The 24,414-nt window shown below is 33.6% G+C and overlaps 1 pseudogene; it reads left to right on the forward strand.

The window, feature by feature from the left end:
• The first annotated feature begins 14,628 nt into the window (after nucleotides 1–14,628).
• On the forward strand, nucleotides 14,629–21,471 carry LOC132060470 (F-box/kelch-repeat protein At3g23880-like; annotated as a pseudogene).
• The last annotated feature ends 2,943 nt before the right edge of the window (nucleotides 21,472–24,414 follow it).

Raw genomic sequence — 24,414 nt, forward strand, 5'->3', positions numbered from 1 at the left:
CAGCAACTACAATTAACTTTTTAGCAAAGAAAAAGTTTCAGAAATTGCAAGTATGTTCAAACAAATGCATATGCAGATGGGAAACACAGGATCATCTGGAACAGATATCAATGCAAATGCAATTCTTTGTCTAGTTTAACATACTCAGGAACTTGTTTTTCTGTTTATGCAACAAAATCCTGGATCATAGATTCAGGGGCATCTGAACACATGTGTTTTGATTCAAATTCGTTTTCATCTTTAATTGCACTTCCTGCCCCTATTCACATCACTTTGCCTAATTCCTTTAGGCTAAGTGTCACACATATAGGAAGTGTACCCATTCAACACAATCTTACTCTTAAGAATGTGCTTCATATCCCAGTTTCAAATACATCTCTTGTGCATTTACCATAGTTATGTCAATGGGTTGCCTTCTTATGTGTTTTTTACACTTACAAAGTGTCTATCATTGCGGACCTTTCTTTGAAGAGGGTAGAAGTTTTTGGTGAGGTCAATGAAGGACTACATCTTATATCCCTGAGTTTCTATTCCCTAAGGTTCTATCCGGTAAAGATGTTTTTAATTCTCCGAAAGGAATTCCGATGTAGGCAGTTCGGTTTCTTTTCTGTTTACGCCTTGGCTACTTCGGATGTAAAGCTTTGGCGTAAGACTTGGGCGTTGCCTTTCTCGATAAAGAAGTTGGTTTCATTCATTTTCCTTCTAAATTTGAATATGTGTGTGACATATGTCCTAAAGCTAGGCAAACCGAAATTCCTTTCCTATAAGTGAAATCAAATCTAAAAGTTTGTTTGAACTTATGCACATGTACAACTTGGGCCCATACAAGCAACACACAATGGTTACAAATCTTCACTACTATATGGATGACTATAGTAAAGGGACTCCGGACTTTTCTATTAGCAACTAAATGCAATGCTTTTCTTGTTTTGAAATCCTTTCTTTCTATGGTTGAGAGATAATTTGAAAAGAAAATCAAGTGCATAAGATCGATAATGCCTTTGAATTGGATCATGTAAACGCATTTGTGGTCGATCAAGGTATTATGCACCAAAGAAGTTGCACGTTACTACCCACAACAAAATGGGGTAGTAGAGAAAAACATAGACACCTTTTAGAACTAGCTAGAGGGTTGTTTTTTTCGGTCCCGTGTCTATTTGTTATTGGGGGGGAGCGCATTCTAAACGCCACCCATTTGATCAACGGCGCGCACTAAAATACTTAAAGGTAAGAGTCCATATCAAGTTCTCTTTGGCGTAAAAACCCAATTATAACACTCTCAAATCCTTTGGCTGCCTATGCTATGCCTCTACCTTGACCCAAGGTAGAGGAAAGTTTGATGCTAGGGCAACATCTTGTGTTTTTTAGGCTATCCTCAGGACCAAAAGGGATATAGACTCCTTGACATTCATTCTAGAAATTTTTTTATATCTAGAGATGTACACTTTCATGAGGATCATTTTCCTTTTTCTAAACCTCAAAATTCACCTTCTTCCCTGTTTTCTCAACCTCCACTCACGGCAGACACCTCAGTTTCTAACCCTATCTACACTCACACATTCTGCTCCTCCTTCACCTCATTCCAACATCGATACACTACCCCTTTCTCCTCAACATCATGATCAAGATCCACATGTATATAATTCAGTTCCCGTACCTGCTATGCCCACTAGACACAGCAGCAGAACATCACACAGGCCCTCTTACTTAGATGACTATGTGTGCAACAACATATTTCTTACTGATGTCACCAATTCTCGCCTATCAACACCCACAGAACTTAATGTTTTTTCTTTCAATGCTCTCTTTACACAGAATCAATCCATGTTACACTCTATATCTACCCTTTTTGAACCCACTACTTTTTCTCAAGCTGCATCTCACCCAGGTTGGCAACAAGCCATGGATACTGAGATAGAGGCTTTAATGCTTAACAATACATGGGATGTAGTGGAACTGCCCAAAGGTAAAAAGGCTCTACCTTGTAAATGGGTATACAAAGTTAAGCACCATTCAGATGGAAGCATAGAGAGATTGAAAGCTAGGCTGGTGGTCAGGGGGGATATTCAACGAGAAGGGGTCGACTACAATGAAACCTTAGCAGAAGTTTACATGTATTTGGCTTTTATTCAGATTGGTGCTAATGCCATCCTTGCTGTGTGTAAAGTCGGTGCTGCTGTCAGAAATGTTCCACTTTAATAGGTATACTAAAGAATTGTCTTTCATGAAGTCTAATTCGCATTCTAACCGTTTGGACATGAATCTCTTCCTTTTGTTTCATAATGTATTTTCAAAACATTGTTTGGTCTTGCACATTAGAATGATTTTTGGGCAGTGAGTTTTTTATTAACTAGTTTTTCAAGTGAAATATTTTCTCGCTCATAAAACTTCTTCTTTCCAAGTGACTTGCATGGACCTCTAATCTTCTCCATGTTTGGGTAACCATTGATTGTTTGAATGTACTCTAATTGATGGAGTCATAACTTTGATGACCTTAATTGCATCTATATATCAGCCAACACTCCCCCCCACCCTCCAAACCAAAAAAAAAAAAAAAAAAAAAGGAAGAAGGGTGAGTTACACATTTGGCCAGTCGGCAAAAAATAGTTACATTTCGCTAGCCAAAAATGCACTATTTTGTATAAAAAATAATATACCCTATTTTGTATCAAAAATGTATAATTTATATTTATATATAAAAAATATACATTTGCTTGCTATTATTTTGATGGGCGGCTATTTATGTTAATTTCCCCCAAAAAAATACAAAGGCGAAAATTCAAGCATTTGATTCTCTTTGTTAATGGTAGGCTCCTAGGACAATTTGAGGTTCTATTTGCAATTGTATTAATATGCGATCATGTGTTTACTTATTTTAACTTCTTCTCTTTGCAGCACATTGCTAAGCTGGCTGGGAACAAGAAGTTGGTATTGCCAGTTCGCGTCTTCAATGTGATTAACGGTGGATCTCATTCCGGAAACAAACTGGCAATGCAGGTAAATCATTGTCTGCCTCCACTATGATAGCCCTGTTGAGATGAAAGGTTCTCATTAGTATTTTTTTTGCAGGATTTTTTTTTTTTTTTTTTTTGCAGGAATTCATGATCCTGGCTGTTGGAGCTGCTAATTGCAAGGAGGCCATGAAGATGGGCTGTGAAGTCTATCACCATTTGAAGGTTTAAAACAACTTCCATTACCTCTAAATAGGGCTAGCGAAGTGATTTAGAAAAACAAGTAACCATCTATTAGACACATTAGACATGGGTCGGGTGATTGACTTTTTAAAAATGGATCAAATATGGATATTATCCACTAAAACATGGATATCCATATTAAACATATTTGACGTTAATTTTTAGGAGTTTGAGCATCATAGACAGAGGCGGAGCTAGGATTTGAGGTGCAGGGGTTCGGAATATTAAGAAAAGTGACAATGACTTCAAGCTAATGTATAATTGTTGCATTTTACTTCGCATAGTAACATTATTATTAATATTTATAATAGTGAGGATTAATTCAAGTTAATAAGATGTTAGTCATGTGTTTTAAATACATTACCTTAGATGTTGTTGTAAAAACTTTATTTAATAATATGAAGATTTTGAGTAATTTAGTTCAAAGTTCTAAAATATTTCTCTTAAAAAGTAGATAGTTTTTTCCCTTCTTTTATTATATAAATTTTGTACTTCTTTTTACAATCTTCAATATTTTCTAAGAAAAAATAAAATCATAAAATTCATCCGTAAAAATTTTGGGGGGCTAAAGCAAAGGTTTTACTAGCTTCACCCTTGAGCCACCCCTGATAACAACCATCAAACTAACGAACAAGTATCAGTATTTAATATATTTTGAAAATCTAATTTTGGGTTTGGCTTTGTGAAAGAAAACGATGAAAAAGAATGGTAGCAGCAAGTATCGGGAGAATTCGATTTGCTTTTTGCTTATTGATTTGTCAATTTTATAATTTGTTTTTAAAATATAAAGTGTTAAAAGAAATTCTGTATAATATTGCGTTGGTGGGGTTTTGAACCCACATCTCTGGAAAGAGAGAGCTTCTCTAGCCTCTGCATTACCACTGAACCGTCCGCTTATTTGTGTGTGTGGGTTCGCAAGTAAACAATAGCTACCTTTACTTTTTTTCTATAGTAAAAATACAGGGTCTACACAAAAGCTACTGGGTTCGCCCGAACCCCCCCTTTAACACTGTAGCTCCGTCCCTGATCATAGAACTTAACTATTCATTGGATTTGGGACTTATATACCCTGTTTTGTCTCATAATAATGTCAAATTTTGAAATTGAACTTAGGCCTCATAGGCTTGGATCTTCCATTTGGAAAAATAAAAAGGAGCAATGATTTGAGGCTCTTCCACTTGAAGGATCCTTTTTACCTATTATCTATGCTGACGTTATAAAGAATTTTTACATTTTCTTTACATTGTCTTGTTCTATCAGGTAATTAGTTTTATTTTGAAGTTTACTATTCTCATTTTATATGAGTGGTTACTTGTAATAATTATTATGACTGACAGTGTAAAGATTTTTACACTAGTGTGTATGTTAAACTTTATTGTGTGGAAGTCAGATTTCTAAGTTGTTAGGAGCCGTTTGGGATCGGGAAGTAAATTATTCGTGTATTAAAATCAATGTAATTAGTAGTTTAGTTCCATAGTGGTAGCATTTTAATTTTTATGTATAAAAGTCAGCATACTGTAGGGTAAAAGATGGAATAACTGAACCCTACACAACTCTAACTAGTAACCAAACGACCCCTTTAGTGAATACAATTGAACTTTTAATTAATTTAGGTTGTCTATGTGAAAGTTCTAAACTCTTCCAATAAAGGGCTAATGTATTCGAATGGTATGCTATGCAATCTTGTGCCTTTAAATGATTCAAATATGTTCCAAGTGCAAAAACATGTTCATCTCTCATCCAAGATTCTGCATTTAAACCTTAGGAATGGAGAAATATTTGTAGGTTGCAGTTACCATCTTACCCTTGGACTATATACGACAAAAAATCACATTAGTCGGAGTTTCAGAAATATCTTGAGCTGCCATTCAAGTGCGAATATCTTCGTTTAAGAGAATATTTTATGTAGAAAGTCTCAAATTCAGTACTTTCTACCGCGCCATTTTCTTAACAAACAAAGTTATAAGCACGTAAGTTCAAAAACAGACTAATTAGTTCAAGAATATACCAGTTATTGATACAGATAACATAAAGAAATAAGTTTCTTCGACTCGAGTTGAATTACAATGAATACCAAATACCGGATGGTACAGTCCACATCACATCTCTTTCTACCTACTTTAAGTTGTTACAAACTGCTATTGTTGATAGGCTTTGTTAACCAAAAACAAGAAGTGGACATTAGGACATCTGCCTAATGCAGAGGTGGTCATTGCCTGCATTACTTCACCTTTAACCATTTCAACGTAAGTTTCAAATCTCTCATAGATTATTGTTAAATAAAAAAAGAAAGAAGTAAATCTCGCCATACATCTTTCTCCCTTCTTTTTGTGGGTAGGAAGCATCAGTGTCGGATTCACGGTTTAAATTTTATGAATTCAATCTTTAAGATATTTAGCATTGAACGCATTATATTTTTAAAATTTTGAGTTCAGACCTACCATTTTGTTGCAATGTTAATGAATTTTTACACACAAGTTTAAGCTCCGAATCAAAAGCATTGGGTTCAGATGAATGCGGTGCTACAACTCTACATCCGCCCTTCGAAGCGCTTTACTCTGCTGTAGGACTTTCCGATGTGGATTTGAATTAGTCAGGCCCAAACCTCCCTGTGAAAATTTAAAGAAAAAGAAGTAGAACTATTGAAAAGAAGGCCAAGGGAAAGAAGAAAGAAAATATAGCCAATTGGAAGCCAAACAAAAAGAAAGAAATATGAGTGAACGTTTTTCAAATTTTAAAATTGCCTTAAATAAAAGAAGAAAAAAATCAGTTTTACTGAATTAGACTCTTAGTCTAGACACCACATGAATCAAAGAGAAACAATAATTTGTAATAGAAAAGGTTATAGTTTTGGGAGGAAATAAAAAAGACATGTGAAGAATGGAAAAATAAAAAATTGAAAAAGAAAGGATTACGAAAAAATATCAAATTATAAACAAAAGAAAAAAAAAAGTAGGATTAGACTGAAAATAGAAATAAAAATAAAATAAAAAAAGATAAAAGAGAGATGCTGGCTATGGGCTTATGTGCAGAATTGACTGTTTGATTACATGATGTCTACAATTATTACAATAAAACTCTTTCACATGTTAGTAGTAGGATTTTTTTTTGCACACTTATAAGTTGCTGTAACAATACTATCTACGAATTTAAGTTCTTAGCTTTAACGCGTGCACTGAAATGTTAGCATTACTATGGTTATAAAAGTAATTCAAATTAAAATATAATCAATTAGGAAAAAAATGAATGGCGTTTAAAAGAAAACAAATATTAATTTTTTTGTTTAATCGTGAATATTAATCAATGATGTTGGTACCTTGTGCAATAATTGTCTAAATTGAATGATCCTTGTGCCACATCAAGAAACTGTTAAATTCATAACTCTTAGATTTAAAATGCAAATCGCCTCTTTCTCATGAATATTTATGGCTGAACTTCTAAAATCATATGTAAATTTTCTGTTAGTTCTTCATATACAAAAGAGAAGCAAAAGGCATATAATTAAAAAGAAAAGGAAACTGTAGAAATCAAAACGTTGACAAATAAAAAAGGAAGGAATACAATTGTATGAAGTCATCACCCAAATAGAATATTATAGAGTTCAAGCTCTATTGAGATTGGATTACTTTGTCAGGGAAAAGATACTCTCCAGAAATATTGTTACTAAATTTGTAGAGTAAGTCGATCACCACCAAGATATTTTAAGCCAAATCGCTCGATGGTCCCTCATATTAATTAATCTTGTAACAAAGCTCAAAGACATATGATTTATGCACCGACTTTTGGAGGGGAGTATTAAAATAGGAATAAGAATAGGATTCGGAAAAGTGGGTCAAATTTGCCCTTGTACTCTCATAAATTTACCCTTCGTTATACTTTTTTGATATACTTGCCCTTTTCATCCAACTTTCGGGCTATATTTGCCCTTGTACTCTAAAAAGGGTCATATTTACTCCTACTTTGTTAAATGCTCATTTCCACCTTAGTTTTCCTATGTCTATGTGACATTCTTTGAAGAAAAAAAAAACTAAAAACTGATTCTTTTTTTTAGAAATACTAAAAAAAGTATATTTTTTAATGCGAAAAACTGAAATTTTATAAAAATCTCCAATAATTGATTTTAAGAAAAAAGAGTGTAAAACCCCTTTTTTTCTTCAATAAATCTAGAATTTTTAAAAAATAAATTAAGGAAATCTGCTAAATCTGATTTTTTTTTGGAAAACAGAACTTTTTTATAAAAAAGTGAAAAACCCCTTTTTTAACAAAATAAATCTAGAAAGCTGAATTTGTTTAACAAAAAGTGGAAAGCTGGTTATATTTTAAAAAATTTAATATTTCAGAAATAGTTTGGAAAAAAGGGTTTTTTTTTTAAAAATTCAGTTTCTTAGATTTTTTTTTTCTTTTCAAAAAAATTGCCACATAGAGATAGAAAACAAAGGTGGAAATGAGCATTTAACGAAGTAGGGGGTAAATATGACACTTTTTAGAGTCCAAGGGCAAATTTATCGGGAAACTTGGAAGAAAAAAGCAAATATATCAAAAAAAGTATAACGAAGGATAAATATAACTTATTTATTAGAGTACAAGGGCAAATCTCCGAATATGATTTGTATACAATATTCTACTTGAAAAAGGATTGTAGTGTAGTGCCTATAAATAAGACTCAATATAATAATATAGATTCACAATTCTATAATATTTTGTGTTTTAGTTGAAACAAAGGTAGTAGTAGATAGGAAAGGAGAATCCGACCCGAACTCGGCCTTGAATTATAAGCAGCAACTACCAGATGGACGTTGATCAGAGGAGGGTAAGTTCTGATTACTTACAATTGAGTTTTTTAATGGGACTTATTACATGCATGGTGTGTTAGACGTTTTCCATGAAAGATAAACTACTTTTCAATGAAGATATTATTATTTATGGTCAATTCCATGCATATTCTATTCTCATCCTCGTTGAAAAGAAATTAAAAAAAAGACTGCTTCTTTGGTTTTTCATTGGTTTGTTGTAGTATGATTTTGTGATCTAAAAGAGTTATTGCAATTTTGTGTCTGAGAAATTACTCAATTTGTTGATCAGGTGGTGTTACATTACAATTTAGTCTCATTGTTTTTGGTTGGACTTAGATTCTGTTTCTAGATGTACTTGCTATGACTACAAGGTGTATTCTCAAGACAATAAATATAGACAAACTGACAAAGATATAAAAAGAAGGAGAAGAGTTTCTTCTTATTTCAAGTGTTTCAAATCTCTTCACATAATGTGAGAACACGAGGATGTTGTGGTCATCCTAAGAGTTACGTAATCCTAAGTGCATACTTTTAATAGATACAAGAATTAAGTTGGTTCATAGTTTGAGAAGGACATCCATACAATTCATGTATACAAGGAGCGTAATCTCATCCATACAAGATTACCAAAAGCTTCTTATTAGCCAAATGTACCCTAAGGATTTTATATTTTCCATATATTGTTGTCCTTTGTCGTCTCTTCAACTGGTTGAGGATGTGCAGAAAACTTGATTGCCCTTTAAACCCTAAACCAAATCGATTCGCAATCCGTTGTTGTTACGATGGCTTGGTTGTTATCCAGGTTCCTAATAATTTGGATGGTTACCGCCACAATCTTTTATTGTGGAACCCCTCCACAAGAGAATCAATAGTACTTCCCGCTCTAGAATCTAAACCGTATGATTGTTCTCATTTTGGAATGGGTTATGACTCAACCAGCAAGTAGTATAAGATCCTTCATGTGCTCCAGGACTTGGATGGATCCACAACTAATGAAATTCTCGCATTGAAAGGTGGCTCCTGGAGAAGAATTGATAAACATTCTCGTTCCATTTTCATTAAGTTGTTTTGTACGCAGTCTTTGGCATTTGTACATACGGCATTTCATTGGATCGGTCTTTGAAGAATGGAGTATTTTGTGGTGGTTTCATTTAGTATTTCAAATGAAGTGTACGGAGAGATACCCTTACCGGAGGAAACGTTAAGCTTGAGGGGCCATGCTTATTTTGGCATTTCAGTGTTGGAAAGAATGCTTTGTATTCATTCTAATACTTATCACGGTGGGGACGTTTACTTTTAAGTTATGTGCATTGAAACAGTATGATGTCAAGGAATCTGGTTGCCTTAGAAGATCCTTTGATTTTTAATGCCGTACCGACATATAGGTTTGCGAATGGTGAAGTGCTATTCCTTTGCGAATGTTTAAAACATTTAGAGAGGGCGTTTAGGACACCCAGTGGACCATTTGTATCATGGCCTCAATGTGAGATCCATCTGGATGGATACGCTTTTACCAAAAGCTTGATCTCTCCGAAATCACTTGTTAGTTTCTTAGGTATGATCGACGCACTTTTTCTTTTCATTTTTTTAAGCTATCACATGTTGTAACCTTGTATTCTTATTAGTTTATCATTTGCTCACCAGTTTTTAAGTTTCAAGATGTACTTATCAAAGATTCTTTTTTTTATTTTTTATGAGAGACATACTGCTTACCTGGAAGATCTGGAGAATGTTTTTTAATATTTTTCGAGTACAATGTCATATGATGGCAATCTGGAGCATTTATCTATTCCCTTACTAGTGGTATTACTATTATAGTAGCATTAACTTATGCTCCGATTCTATTGTACTACGTCTTTTTTTTCTTTTTTAGTTTGGTATCTTTAATTATTTGTACTATCAGTATTTTTCTTTTTTCAATTCTTTTATCATAGCTTTTACTATTGCATTTCTTTCAAAGCATTTTCCCTGGAAAACGATTTTCTTGAGGCGAGGGTTTATTGGAAACAACCTCTCTACCCCACAAACGTAGGGTTAAGGCCTGTGCCTAACCATCCTTCTCAGACTCCACTTGTGGAAAATATACTGGGTATGTTGTTGTTCTATTGCCATATGACGTGAAGAATCCACTATTTAGCTGGAAGGGACAAAAAATTGATAGCAGACCACTTGTGAGAATATACTAGGTAAGTAAACTATATCTCTAGCTAGTCTCATTGTTCTTTTTTCAAGATACATATACGTCAAAGAGTGGGTAATAGGTGAAGCTCTTTCGTTGCTCTTCCGCATGACGCAATAGTTGTAGTTATGTTTTGTAAATACACAAATTGTAGTTGCGTTTTGTAATTAAGCTCTAAGCTATAGCTATTTTATGAAATTTTCTTCTTTTTTTTTTTTTTTTTGGGTTTTCCACGGGGGGGGGGAGGTCTCTGGCTATGGATGGATGAAGGAATACATTTATACATTACTTTAGCACGGCCCTTATTGATTAGTCATGATTAATTTCGCTTTCCTTAATCCAAAAGTCTTGTTGGTTTATTGTATAGTATCAGTCTTTGGTCATTTTTTTAATCGGTTATTACTGGTTGGTCATCCTCTCTAATTCATAGCAAATTGTAACCACAAATTTAACATTTAGTAATGCGAACTTTTGAGACCAACGTTTAAATTTCGATAGCAACAAAATATATTAGGTGATTTCTTCTATTTGTCTGAACTTTAGTAGATAAAATTATTCAATACTTGTGTTAGTGAGACTGACAGATATGCCATAAAATAGTCAAAGTGCCAACAAGCCCAAAATACCACTATTAAAGAAGAAGTAAAATTTATTTGGCATAAAACAATTATTACCTATTTATGGAACATAACTAAACTTTTACAATAATTATATTTAGTAGAAAATATAAGGATTTACTTCTACATCACTTTTTTACCACTCATACATAACTTCCCACATCCCTAAATTTAAGCAAAAAAAAAAACGTCCCTCTCTCCTATCCCCCTAAATACACGCCATTATGTCAACATCCCTTGATTTCCTCCAATTTCAAATGCTTTACAATAGTTCTTGTTTATCTCTAATTAACTACTCAAATTTCACTCATAATTCAAATCTAATTCCCAAAAAAGTAAGATTCTATCTTTTGATTTTTCCGTTTCAGTGTATTTAGTTTGAATCAGCTGCAAACTCTAAATAATTAATTATCACGTTTGTTCTTGGTTGTTTTTTGTTAGATTTTTAAATTATTAAGAAAGCTCCGGAGGACTAGAGGTATTACTTCTAATGTTTTGGATTGATATTTTAATAGTTATTGTTTTTCATATATATATTTTGATTGTATTTGATTATCATCTTCAATATTACTTATTATTTTTATCGACTATATTTCGTATATATTTTTCATATATTTTGATTATATTTAGAAAAATTCAAAAATAAAAAAAAAAAAAAACTTCATAAAGCGTTGTTACCTCAATTATGAACTCAATTACGACTATATTTTGGCTATATTTTAATTGTATTTTGATTATTATGTTCAATATTACTTTATTCTCGTTTCGTACTATGCGATATATTTTCATATATTTTGACTATATTTTTCAAAATTTCCGTAAAAATCAAAAAAATAAAAAGTTACGGTCAAAACGTTGTAAATTATGAACTCAACTTGAATTCGATATTTCAACAATAATAAATATATATATGATCGTTTAAAACGAGCTCCGTTCAATATATTGTTATTTTCAAAGTTTTTTGATGAACTAGTTTTTGAACTTTTTTTTTTTTTTTTTTGGTTAAAAATATGAATGTACTTTGAAAATTTTTTTTTAATGTGTTATTCAATGAGATATGAGATCGAGCATAATGAGAGGATATTTACGTGAATCGGAACATTAAAAACTGATTTTAATTTAAATTGCCATAAATATAGCACTTTTATTTTCTCGGCGCGTATTTTCGTTATATTTATCCTATATTTAAGTCGACGCGTCTACTAGCTAAATATGTGTCCTCCAAAAAATACCATGTATTTATAGGTTGTTAGAAAGAGCTATTAAAGAAGAAATACATTGGACAAAGACACGAGAAGAAAAGTAGTACCACTGGAGTAAACCTGGAAATAGAGAACAATAAATTGTTAATATCAAATGATCGTGTTAATTAATGGCTGAAAAAAGCTAGCCCAGGAAAAGAAAACCAAACGATTTATACTAACTATGTCTTGTTTTAAATGAAATGATATTAAAGCAGTGGTTAAAAATTAGTATAATAGAACTATTAGTCTAAAGTTTAGACTTTGACCTTTCTTTTTTGGTATAAAAAATTAAACTCTGAATAATTCATTTGAACCCGTGAAGTTGGTGAAAGTTTAGGGCAATCGAATGATATAAAACAAATTGTGACGCAGGAAAGAACCTTTTACGAGCATTTACCATACTCTCTTACAAAGAACATTGATCAATATATTAAGTAGTGACGTGTCAAAAAGAAAATGCCTATTGGTAAAATAAATTCCTGTGATACAATTATTTTAGAATATTATAAAAAGAATGATATATTTTAAGAAAATTAACTTTAATTTTTGTATGAATTCGTCCAAAATTATCAAAAATTCGAAAATAAAAGGTTAATTTTAAAGAAAAAAAAAGAATAAAGAAAATAAAATAAAATGAGAGGATATGACTGCCGTGAGTAAGGGATTCATGTTTATAAAGTCCCAAAGCCTTTAAAAATTGTACTCATAGTCATTGCGTTTTAATTTACAGTATAGTGTTTAATTGAGCAAGATATTTAGCATTTTATCATTTTAAAATAAATCGTATCTTATTTAATAAAATGCAAAATATTAAAATTAAAAAAAGCTCCCTTTGTTTCGATTTATGTTAACTCTTTATAACTTTGATAGTAAATTTTGATATAAATTTTTCAAGTTTGTGAAAATACAACTTATATAATTAGAAATTAGATAAAAAATACCATAAGTCATGATAATTTATAATTCAAATAATTTAAAAAAAATGTGAAAACGTGGTCAAAGAACCACCTTAGGACCACAACGATTAGTAAGATATATGTTTAAGGGGAAATTAACAGATAAGATGATAGGAGGTCAGTCGTGGAACTTATATACATTATCATTGAAAAAGGCATAACGCATGGTATGGATAAGTCTCTGTTTAGTTTGATCATGGCCTAAATTCAACTTCTAATCCTCGATATATACACATTCTTCTCTCTAATTGTCTATCACACAACCGATCAATCATCTAAGCATTACATAACCAAGAGCAGACACGATAGAGGAAGTCGTAGGATGTAAGATATAATACATATGAATGTGATGAGATGCAATGCAATGGCCAATGTCTCAACCCATACATACATGCAACGGACGAAAATCCTCCACGTCTCGATTGTCATGACACATGGTGGACCCGCGAAGTCCATGTACCACTCGTCCCGACAAATGACCTCAGGCACGGGCACTCCATCTTCCGCTCCGGTAGCAACCTCGGATCACGGACTCTCATCTCTCTTTCACAATCAAGCAAAGACCTCGGATGTTTCCTTTCTCATTTATCATCAGCAGTACCAAGTCACAGTTCACATCAATGTATCATATAAAATGACGATGTATGCCATGTATGAATGTCAACCCAACAATAATAACCATAAGAGTATGACAACCACAACCAATCATCCATAACAGAAGATTCATCGAACAATTAATCCGTGAGCACAATTACAATGCATAACCACTGCTCAATTCATAAGCTTAGATGGAACTCCTAAATCCCAAGTCTGTCAGATATCAAATGAGCCTCTCTCATAAACCACATTTTCGTACATCAAAGTTCATCATATGGATAATCATCAGTGGCGGATCTACATTCAGGCACATAGGTGCTTGAGCACCCATTAGATATGGAGCCAACCCTATTACTTAAATAGGAGACCTGGTAATTAGTAGAAATATCTTAATTGAACACCCAGTTTTAGGAGCAATTCCAAATTAGAAATAGTTGAGCACTCATAATTTAAAAATTCTGGATCCACCACTGATAATCATACCAGGAAGAAAAAAAGGGTAAAGGAAATAGCGTAGAAATACTTATCAGTGGGAAAACCCCTAGACTCAGGGCATTAATCTAACCTGGATTTGGAAATTAAAAGTGTCCAACAAGATCAAATTCTTCCTTTGGCTAATGAATCACAACAAGCTACCAATCAGTTCTTATCTCCACCATATTGGTCTTAATGTTAACCCCTAGTGCAAACTCTGCCACTATCCTAATGAGGACATGAATCACCTTTTCTTTGAATGTAGTGTCACAACTATCTGAGTCAATGTAGTTCAGCGCTGTACTCTGATCACTGTCAACACCTCAATCTTTAATAGATGTACAAATTTCTATAACAGGTGGCCCTCTATGAGAAAAGAAAGGTATAATCACCTAAAATGGGACACTTTTATCCCTTTTTGCTTATGGGAAATATGGACCAATAGGAACACCAATCTCTTTAATAACAAGACTGATCACCCTAAGTTTGAAAGCTCTTATGGTAAGGCTACAGAGTACACTCAACTCACAAACCATTCGAATGCTGAGAATAGAAAAGTTAGTATATCCTTAAAATGGGAGACACCCACAACCCTTCCCCCCTCTCCCCGGCCAATAATGGCACCTTTAAGCTCGACACTGATGATTTTTGTTTAGGAAATCCAGGAGCAGGTGGGATAGGAGGGATAATTAGAAATAACAAGGGAGACTGGGTAGTGGGTAAAGTTTTGCCTAACATTTTAAACACTTTTGCTGAACTAACAACTATTATGCAGGGACTATAATTGGCATGAGCTTAATCTCAAGCCCCTGGAAATCAACTATGATTCCACCGAGGTAATCAATTTGTTAGAAAATGGCCATACTCCTTACAATGCTGTTATTTCTGAATGCAGGTTATTCATGCACAAATTGGGCCTTTCGATACAAAAGCACATATACCATGAGCAGAACAAGGTAGCATATCTATTGGCAAAGGAAGGCGCTAGGAAGAGACTTTTTGATGGGCGTTCAAGTGCGTGTAGTTCCTCCCTTTTTTGTTAGCAATGTGTTTTGGGTAGATAAGAGAGGAGCTACTCATGAAAGAAATGTAAATTTTGTAAATGTTCAAACAATGTTGAGCTCGCCAGGGCATGTAACAGGCATAAACGTAGACAACGGTTGACTTTTGAACATATAGTTATACTAGTCTCTATGTTCGTGCTTTGCACGAATATCCCATGTAAACAAGATTCAACTAAAATTATTTTATGGTAATCAATCCAAATTGACTGTTTAATTACGTAATGTCTACAATTATTACAGTAATACTCTTTCACATGTTAGTAGCAGGATTTTTTTACACTTATAAGTTGTTGTAGCAATACTATCTACGAATTTAAGTTCTTAGCTTTAACGCGTACACTTAAATGTAAGCATTACTATGGTTATAAAAGTAATTCAAATTAAAATATAATCGATTAGGAAAAAATGAATGACGTTTAAAAGAACACAAATAGTAATTTTTCTTGTTTGATCATGAATATTAATCGATGATGTTGGTACCTTGTGCAATAATTATCTAAATCGAATGATCCTTGTGCCACATCAAGAAACAGTTAAAATCATAACTTTTAGGTTTAAAATGCAAATCTTCTCTTTCTCCTGAATATTTATGGCTGAACTTCTAAAATCATACGTGGAATTTCAGTTAGTTCTTCATATACAGAAGAAAAGCAAAAAGCATATAATTAAAAAGAAAAGGAAACTGTAGAAATCAAAACTTTGACAAATAAAAAACGAAGGATTACAATTGCATAGAGTCATCACCTAAATAGAATATTATAGAGTTCCGTCTATTGAGATTGACTGTTACTTTGTCAAGGAGAGATAACGAGCGTCCAGCTTGAGGATATTTTCACCAAGTCCCTCAGTGGTCCTCGTATTAGTTACATCTGTAACAAACTCGGTACATATGATTTGTATTCACCAGCTTGAGGGGGAGTGTTAAAATAGGAATAAAAATAGGATTCGGAAAAGTGGGTCAGATTTGCCCTAGTACTCTCATAAATAAGCTATATTTACCCTTCATTATACTTTTTTGATATACTTGCCATTTTCATCCAGCTTTCGGGATATATTTGCCCTTGTACTCTAAAAAAATGCTCATATTTTCTCCTACTTCCTTAAATGCTCATTTCCACCTTAGTTTTCTTATGTCTATGTGGCATTTTTTAAAAAAAAAATCTAAAAAACTTATTATTTTTTTTTTAAAAAAAAATAATCTGAAAAAAGTATTTTTTTTAATTGAAAAAACTGGAATTTTATAAAAATCTATAATAATTGATTTTAAGAAAAAAGAGTGTAAAACCCCTTTTTTTCTTCAATAAATCTAGAAATCTAGAATTTTTTAAAAATAAATTATGGAAATTAGGAATTTTTAAATCTAGTAAATCTGAAAAATAAATTTGATTTTTTTTTTAAATATGGAAAACAGAACTTTTTAATAAAAAAGTGGAAACCCCGTTTTTTTACAAAATAAATATGGAGAGCTGAATCTGTTTAAGAAAAAGTGGAAAACTGGTTATATTTTAAAAAAATTACCAATTTTCCAGAATTAGTTTGGAAAAAAAAGGGTTTTCCTCATTTTAAAAAATAATCAAATTTTCTAGATTTTATAAAAATTCATTTTTTTTTTCACATTTTTAAGAAACACTTTTTCCATATTTTTTTAAAGAGTGTCCTAAGAAAATGAAGTCATTAAAATTTGGATTTTTATGAATTTTTTTTTTAAAAAGTATCCTAAAAAAGTGAAATCATGAATATGGATCTTTAGGATTTTTTTTTTCAAAAAAGATCTAGTATTCCATATTTAAAAAAAAAAAAAACTATTCTTCCGGATATTTTAATTAAAAAATCCAGTTTATCAGTTTTTTTTTTTTTTTAAATTGCCACATGGAGATAGAAAGCTAAGGTGGAAATAAGCATTTAACGAAGTAGGGGGGTAAATATGACACTTTTTAGAGTGCAAGGGCAAATTTAGCTGGAAAATTGGATGAAAAGGGCAAATATATCAAAAAAATATAACGAAGGGTAAATATAACTTATTTATGAGAGTACAACCGCAAATCTAACCCTATATAATATTCTACCTGGAAAAGGATTGTAGTGTTAATAACTATAAATATAGATACAAAGGAGAATCCGAGCCGAAGTCGGCCTAAGCAACTGCACATCCAACTGCAAATTAGAGATAGAGAAATCCTTTTCGTTTGCAAAAGATTAATTGATGAGGGAGAGAAAGATGAATGAGGTTAAGTCTGGACACACTCCAAAGATACAGAAGAAGAAAACAAAAAAGGCTAATCAAAAGCTTAATCACATCTCCAAAGGTATCTATCTGTTTCTTTTCAATCAATTATTATTTTGTTTTATTAAAAATTTTAATTAAATCAGGCAAGCGCGTTGTGGAACAGATGGACGTTGATCGGAGGAGGGTAAGTTGCGTTACTTACTTACAATTGTGAGTTTTTTTAATGCTTAAAGATAACTACTGGAATTTTGTGTCTCAGAAATTGTTGTTTTTGGTTGGACTTACATTCTATTTCACTTACTTGAACCATGCACAAACAATGTGAAATTTAATTTGTTCTCACACCACTTTTAGTTATTACGGACTACATTGCTCCTCTGTTGCTAATTTCACTATTCAAATTTATAATACTAGTCTCTATGTTTGTGCTTTGCACGAATATATCTTGCATACAAACTTTCAATTGCTTCTACACTTATAACAGCATTCTTGGGTTCCAAACTGTTTTTGGCTACTATAGCGAATCGCCATTATAGTAGCCATTTTGATTAGTACTTCTATAGTCCAATATATATATGTGTATTAAAAAGTAAGTATTCAAAGAAAGCAGGTCATATTGTAGTAGTAAAAGTTGTGACGAGATGATAAGTTTGTGAGGCATGAGTCATGTGAATAAAATCATCTTTTGTGAGGAAATCAAAAGCAAATTTTCGATACGAATTCGACTACCGACTGTCGAGCAAGGGCACCCGGGGAAACAAAAACATTGGTCATTGCAAGGAAAACTTATCATAATCATGTGCATAACACAACATTTCAACTAATTAATGTTAGAACGCAGCCAACCATGAATCACTCATAAGTCAGCTCAAAGCACAAAAGTATACAAACTTCATATATTATTCCAACAACCTTTTATTGCTTCACGTAGAAAACATAATATAAATTAAACACACCAATCATAAACAAAATACACTCAAACTCAAACATTAATATAACACTAGACCATTATTCTGGCCATATGCCTAATACATAGCTCATATATTATTCCAACAACCTTTTATTGCTTCCCGTAGAAAACATAATACTCTAAATCAAACACACCAATCATAAACAAAATACACTCAAACTCAAACATTAATATAACACTAGACCATTATTCTGGCCATATTCACTAAATTTACATAAATACCCTTCATAGTATCCACAAACTTTCACTTATTAATAGTAGAAAAATAACTAACTAATATAATAATATAAAAATAAGACTCAATATTATAATAATAATAATAATAATAATAATAATAATAATAATAATATAAAGGAGAATCCGAGCCGAAGTTATAAGCAACTACACATCCAACAGCAAATTAGAGATAGAGAAAGCCTAGCAAGCCAAAAAGGACGAGCCTTTCCTTTTCGTTTGCAAAAGATTGATTGATGAGGCAGAGAAAGAAGAATGAGGTTAAGGTTGTATGTTGTGCTCCAAAGATACAGAAGAAGAAAACAAAAAAGGCTAATCAAATTATTGTTTGCAATCAAAAGCTTAATCACATCTCCAAATCAAATTTGGTTGATTGGAGGAGGGTAAGTTGTGTTGATCAGGTGGTGGGTGTTACTTACTTATAATAATAATAATAATAATTTAGTCTCGTTGTTTTTGGTTCAATTTCTTCTAGGTATGGCTATGTCTGTTGAGAGTAATTTCAGTACTCAAATTTATTAGTAGTAATAATCAAAAAACAATTCCAGGTTTATCTTTCTTGGTTGAAATGTCTTAATACTTTGACACAATTGTCTGATCGCTCGCTCTTTCTTGTCCTATTTAGGCCACGACAATACACTTGAAAGAGGAAATAATTATGGAGATCCTCAGCAGGTTACCCGTCCAGTCTCTACTTCGATTCAAATGTGTTTCCAAATTTTGGGAGGCATTAATCTCTGATCCTTACTTTAAGATGAAGCACTTCAATTGTACCAAGAATGGCCAAAATTCCCAAAAGCTTCTTATTAGCCAAAGGTCCCTTCAGGATGGACTATATTCCTTATATTGTTGTCCTTTGTCGTCTCCTCAACTGGTTCAGGATGTGCAAAAGCTCGATAGCCCTTTAAGCCCCAGACCAACCGTATTCAAAATCCGTTGCTGTTACGATGGATTTGTTGTTGTCGAGGTTCTGGATGATTTGAATGGTTACCGCCCACTCTTTTGTTGTGGAACCCCTCCACAAGAGAATCAATACTACTTCTCGTTCAAGAATTTGAGCCGAATGATGGTTCTTGTTTTGGAATGGGTTATGACTCAACCAATGGTGAGTATAAGATCCTTCATGTGTACCAGGAGATAGATAGGTTTATCTCCCTACCTACTGAAATTCTCGTTGAAAGGTGGCTCCTGGAGAAGAATTGATAAACATCCTCGTGGCTTTTCCAATGTGTTGCTTGCTATGAATTTTTTGGCATTTGTACATGCGGCATTTCACTAAGAGAAAGCTATTTTGTGGTTTCATTTAATATTTCAAATGAAGTGTACGGAGAGATACCTTCGAGGAAATGTTAGGGGCCGCACCAAGTTTGGCGTTTCGTGTTGGAAGGAATGCTTTGTATTCATTCTAATACTTATTATTTGGAGAGGAAGACTTTTAAGTTATGGGCATTGAAAGAGTATGCTGTCAAGGAATCTTGGATTCCATTGTTTGCTATAGAAGATCCTTCGTTTCTTAATGTCGTACCGAAATATAGGTTTGCGAATGGTGAAGTGCTATTCCTTTGCATGATTGTTAAAAGCCCTGGGTGGCTTTTGGACACCCAGCGGACCATTTGTATCATGGCCTCAATCATCCTTGGATACGCTTTTACGAAAGCTTGATCTCTCCGAAATCACTTACTTATTAGTTTCTTATGTATGATCGATGTACTTTTTTCTTTTTCATTATTAAGTTATCATGTTAAAACCTCTTATTCTTATTAGTTTATCTATTGCTCACAGCTTTTAAGTTTCAAGATGTATTTACCAAAGATTTTTTTTTTTTTTTTTTTTTTTTTTTTTGTTGAGAAACATATACTGCTTACCTGGCAGACCTGGAGAGTGTTTTTGAATATTTTTGGAGTACAATGCCACGTGGCAATCTGGAGCATTTATCTATTCCCTTACCAGTAGTATTCCTATTATGGTAGCATTAACTTATGCTCCAATTGGGTCTATCGGGAACAACCTTTCTACCCGCAAAGGTATAAGGTCTCTGCGTACATCTTACCCGCCCCATTTCCTTCTTCAATTCTTTTATCATAGCTTGTACTATTGCATTTCTTTCATACCATTTTTCCCGAAAAACGATTTTCTTGAAGCGAGGGTCTATTGAAACAACCTCCCTACACCTCAAATGTAGGGGTAACGGTGTATACCCACCCTCTCGAGACTCCGTTGTGAATATCTCGGGTGTGTTGTTGTTCTAATGCCAAATGACGTGAAGAGTCCACTATTTAGCAAGGCAGACCACTCGTGGAAATATCTAAGTAAACTATATCTCTAGCTAGTCTCATTGTTCTTTTCCAAGATATATGTACGTCACAAGAGTGGGTAATAGGTTTGTCTCCCTACCTACTGAAATTCTCGCGTTGAAAGGTGGCTCTTGGAGAAGAATTGATAAACATCCTCGTGGCTTTTCCAATGTGTTGGTTGCTATGAATTTTTTGGCATTTGTACATGCGGCATTTCACTGGGTCGGTTGTTCAAGAGAAAGCCATTTTGTGGTTTCATTTGGTATTTCAAATGAAGTGTACGGAGAGATACCCTTCCCGGAGGAAATGTTAAGCTTGAGGGGCCCCACCAAGTTTGGCGTTTCAGTGTTGGAAGGAATGCTTTGTACTCATTCTAATACTTATCATTCGGGGAGGGATACTTTTAAGTTATGGGCATTGAAAAGAGTATCCTTGATTCCATTGTTTGCTATAGAAGATCCTTCGTTTTTTAGTGTCGTACCGAAATATAGGTTTGCGAATGGTGAGTGCTATTCCTTTGCATGATTGCCGAAAGCCCCCGGGTGGGGCTTTAGGACACCCAAATGACCATTTGTATCATGGCCTCAACTGTCCGTCAAAGGTTGGATACGTTTTACAGAAAGCTTGATCTCTCCGAAATCACTTACTTATTTAGTTTCTTATGTATGATCGATGTACTTTTTCTTTTTCATTATTAAGTTATCATGTTAAAACCTCTTATTCTTATTAGTTTATCTATTGCTCACCAGTTTTTAAGTTTCAAGATGTATTTACCAAAGATGTTTTTTTTTTTTTTTTTTTTTTGTGAGAAATATATACTGCTTACCTGGCAGACCTGGAGAGTGTTTTTGAATATTTTTGGAGTACAACGCCACATGGCAGTCTGGAGCATTTATCTATTCCCTTACCAGTAGTATTACTATTATGGTAGCATTAACTTATGCTCCAATTGGGTCTATCGGGAACAACCTCTCTACCCGCAAAGGTGGAAGTAAGGTCTGCGTACATCTTACCCGCCCCAGACCCCCCTTGTGTGATGGTATGTAGTTGTTGTTGTTGTAACTTATGCTCTGATTATATTCCACATTTTGTTTTAGTTTGGTTATCTTTAATTATTTGTACTGTCAGTACTTTTCCTTCTTCAATTCTTTTATCATAGCTTTTACTATTGCATTTCTTTCAAACCATTTTTCCTGAAAAATGATTTTCTTGAGGCGAGGGTCTATTGGAAACAACCTCCCTACCCCACAAATGTAGGGGTAACGTCTGTGTATATCCACCCTCTCGAGACTCCGCTTGTGGGAATATACTGGGTGTGTTGTTGTTCTAATGCCAAATGACATGAAGAGTCCACTATTTAGCTGGAAGGGACAAAAAATTGATAGCAGACCACTCGTGGAAATATAATGGGTAAGTAAACTATATCTCTAACTAGTCTTATTGTTCTTTTACAAGGTATATGTACGTCGTAAGAGTGGGTGATAGGTGAAGTCCTTAGCCTCTTCATTATGTATGAATACCATGGAAATGCTGGAACATATTTTTCTAGGAATGATCAATTTTGGCCAAAAAGATAGTTAACCGGGGCTAACATAAGGTTACCGTGCTCGATAATACCGCGGTTAACATTCGTTCTCGTGATTTTCTATTGAAGAGTCAAATTAATTTTTGATTGAAATCACTACAAACATTAGATGGTTGTACAGTTGTAATTAATTGCAGGGGAAAGAGTTGCGAAGCCATCAAATAATACAAAGCTGATGGATGTTGTTGATCAGGTTATGACTCAACTACTGGTGACTGTAAGATCCTTAAAGTTCGCACTGACATAGATGGTCGCGAAGTACATAATGAAATTCTCCCGTTAAAAAGTGGCTCTGGAGAAATACTGATAAACATCCTCATGGAAAATCCAATGTGTTGTTTGGTATGGATTCTTTGGCATTTGTACGTGACGCATTTCAGTGGATTGGAATTTTTGGAAATTGTTCTACGGTTTCATTTAGCATCTCAAATGAAGCGTACGGAGAGATACCACTGCCAGAACCAATATTATGCTTGAGGGGCAACATCTCTGTTGGTGTTCCAATATTGAAATGCTTTTTTGTTCGTTCTACTTCTACTTGTCAGGGAAAGGTAACTTTTAAGCTGTGGGTATTGAAAGACTATGATGCCAAATAGGAAGATCCCACCTTTCATCATCAGAATCATTTGTATCTGAATTACCGGAAACACTCAAATAGTTCTTCAGCGTAGCAGATTTTAGCACAATGGGGATTGGGCATGGAAACACTCAGATATGGAACGAAATCTGCCCCCAAGCATTTGCATAGTCTACCCCATGCCTGCAACAGAATCATGTGTAACCCATAATGTCTCAGATGTAAATTAGCCAAAAAAGGTAAAGAAAAGAAAAGAAAGTTGCAGAAAATTGAAAGTGTATCAACATACTTGTTACAAGAGGCTGCAGAAAATTGAAAGTGTATCAACATACTTGTAACAAGAGGCACCTCATTGGATCTTCTACCTCCATGTCAATTTCTTGCAGTGAAATGAGGGCAGTAGTGACCTAAAATTATACAGCGTTTCAATGCAGTGTCCAAACTTAAGTATTATTGATAGTTTCATGCTGTATAACATGTTTTTCTCCAGCTTCTTTATAAGAACTGTACATGCTTGAGTTTGCAAGATGTTGCTGAAGGGATAACAGAAGTCGAACTTTTATCATTTCTAATCATATATAAATTCATTTTCGCTGAACTGATTGGATTAAGTTCTGGTTTACCTCTATGTAGTTCTAACTTATAAGTCTAAAGTTCCACGTTGTTGGCTTAATTGACAGCTCCAGGAAACAGTCCACATTTATATAATAATGCCCGCTTGAAGGAGAAATAAAAAGATAGAAACTGTATTCATCTTTTCAACATAATCAAGGATTGCTAGATTTCCAACAGCCATTGTAATCATGGTAGTTGGTAAGGCATTCCAAGGATTGGCAAGTAGCATTCGACTCGTATCTTTAGTCGCAGTTAGCAAGATAACTTTCAGATAAGGCATTATAGAATCATATATGTATGCAGAATCCTCCTGCAGGCAAATTAAGTATAGAACACCAGAGATTGAAAAAACACAAGATCGTTTTGAACCCCTGGAAGTAAAGTACCTTTGATGAAATAGCTAAAGAGGCTAAAGTCCAGAGCTGCTTCTTTCATCATTGTCATTTCTCTCTAGAATGCAGCAAGTTACTTGTTAAATGTGAAGTCAAATCACATCAGAGATATCGCTGTTAAAAACTTATGTCATTACTCTTACATACACACATCAAGCACAAGCATTATGTTATTACTTTTATACACATGGACGAATAAATACGCTGTAGATTGGTAAAGGTGATATACCTGTCGAAACCCGACTAACTTTCAAGACATCTGCACTGCGATTGTGACTGAACAACAATATTGCTGAAGTTGCACGTGTCTATACCAAAGAGAAAACATTAGTAGGCAACAATATGTACTTGCAATGAATGTAAATTAAACTGTCTGTAAAATGAGGCCAAGCCTTAGAAGGT

This window comes from Lycium ferocissimum, chromosome 6 (genome assembly GCF_029784015.1).
Source record: "Lycium ferocissimum isolate CSIRO_LF1 chromosome 6, AGI_CSIRO_Lferr_CH_V1, whole genome shotgun sequence".
In the NCBI taxonomy this organism is placed as follows: Eukaryota; Viridiplantae; Streptophyta; class Magnoliopsida; order Solanales; family Solanaceae; genus Lycium; species Lycium ferocissimum.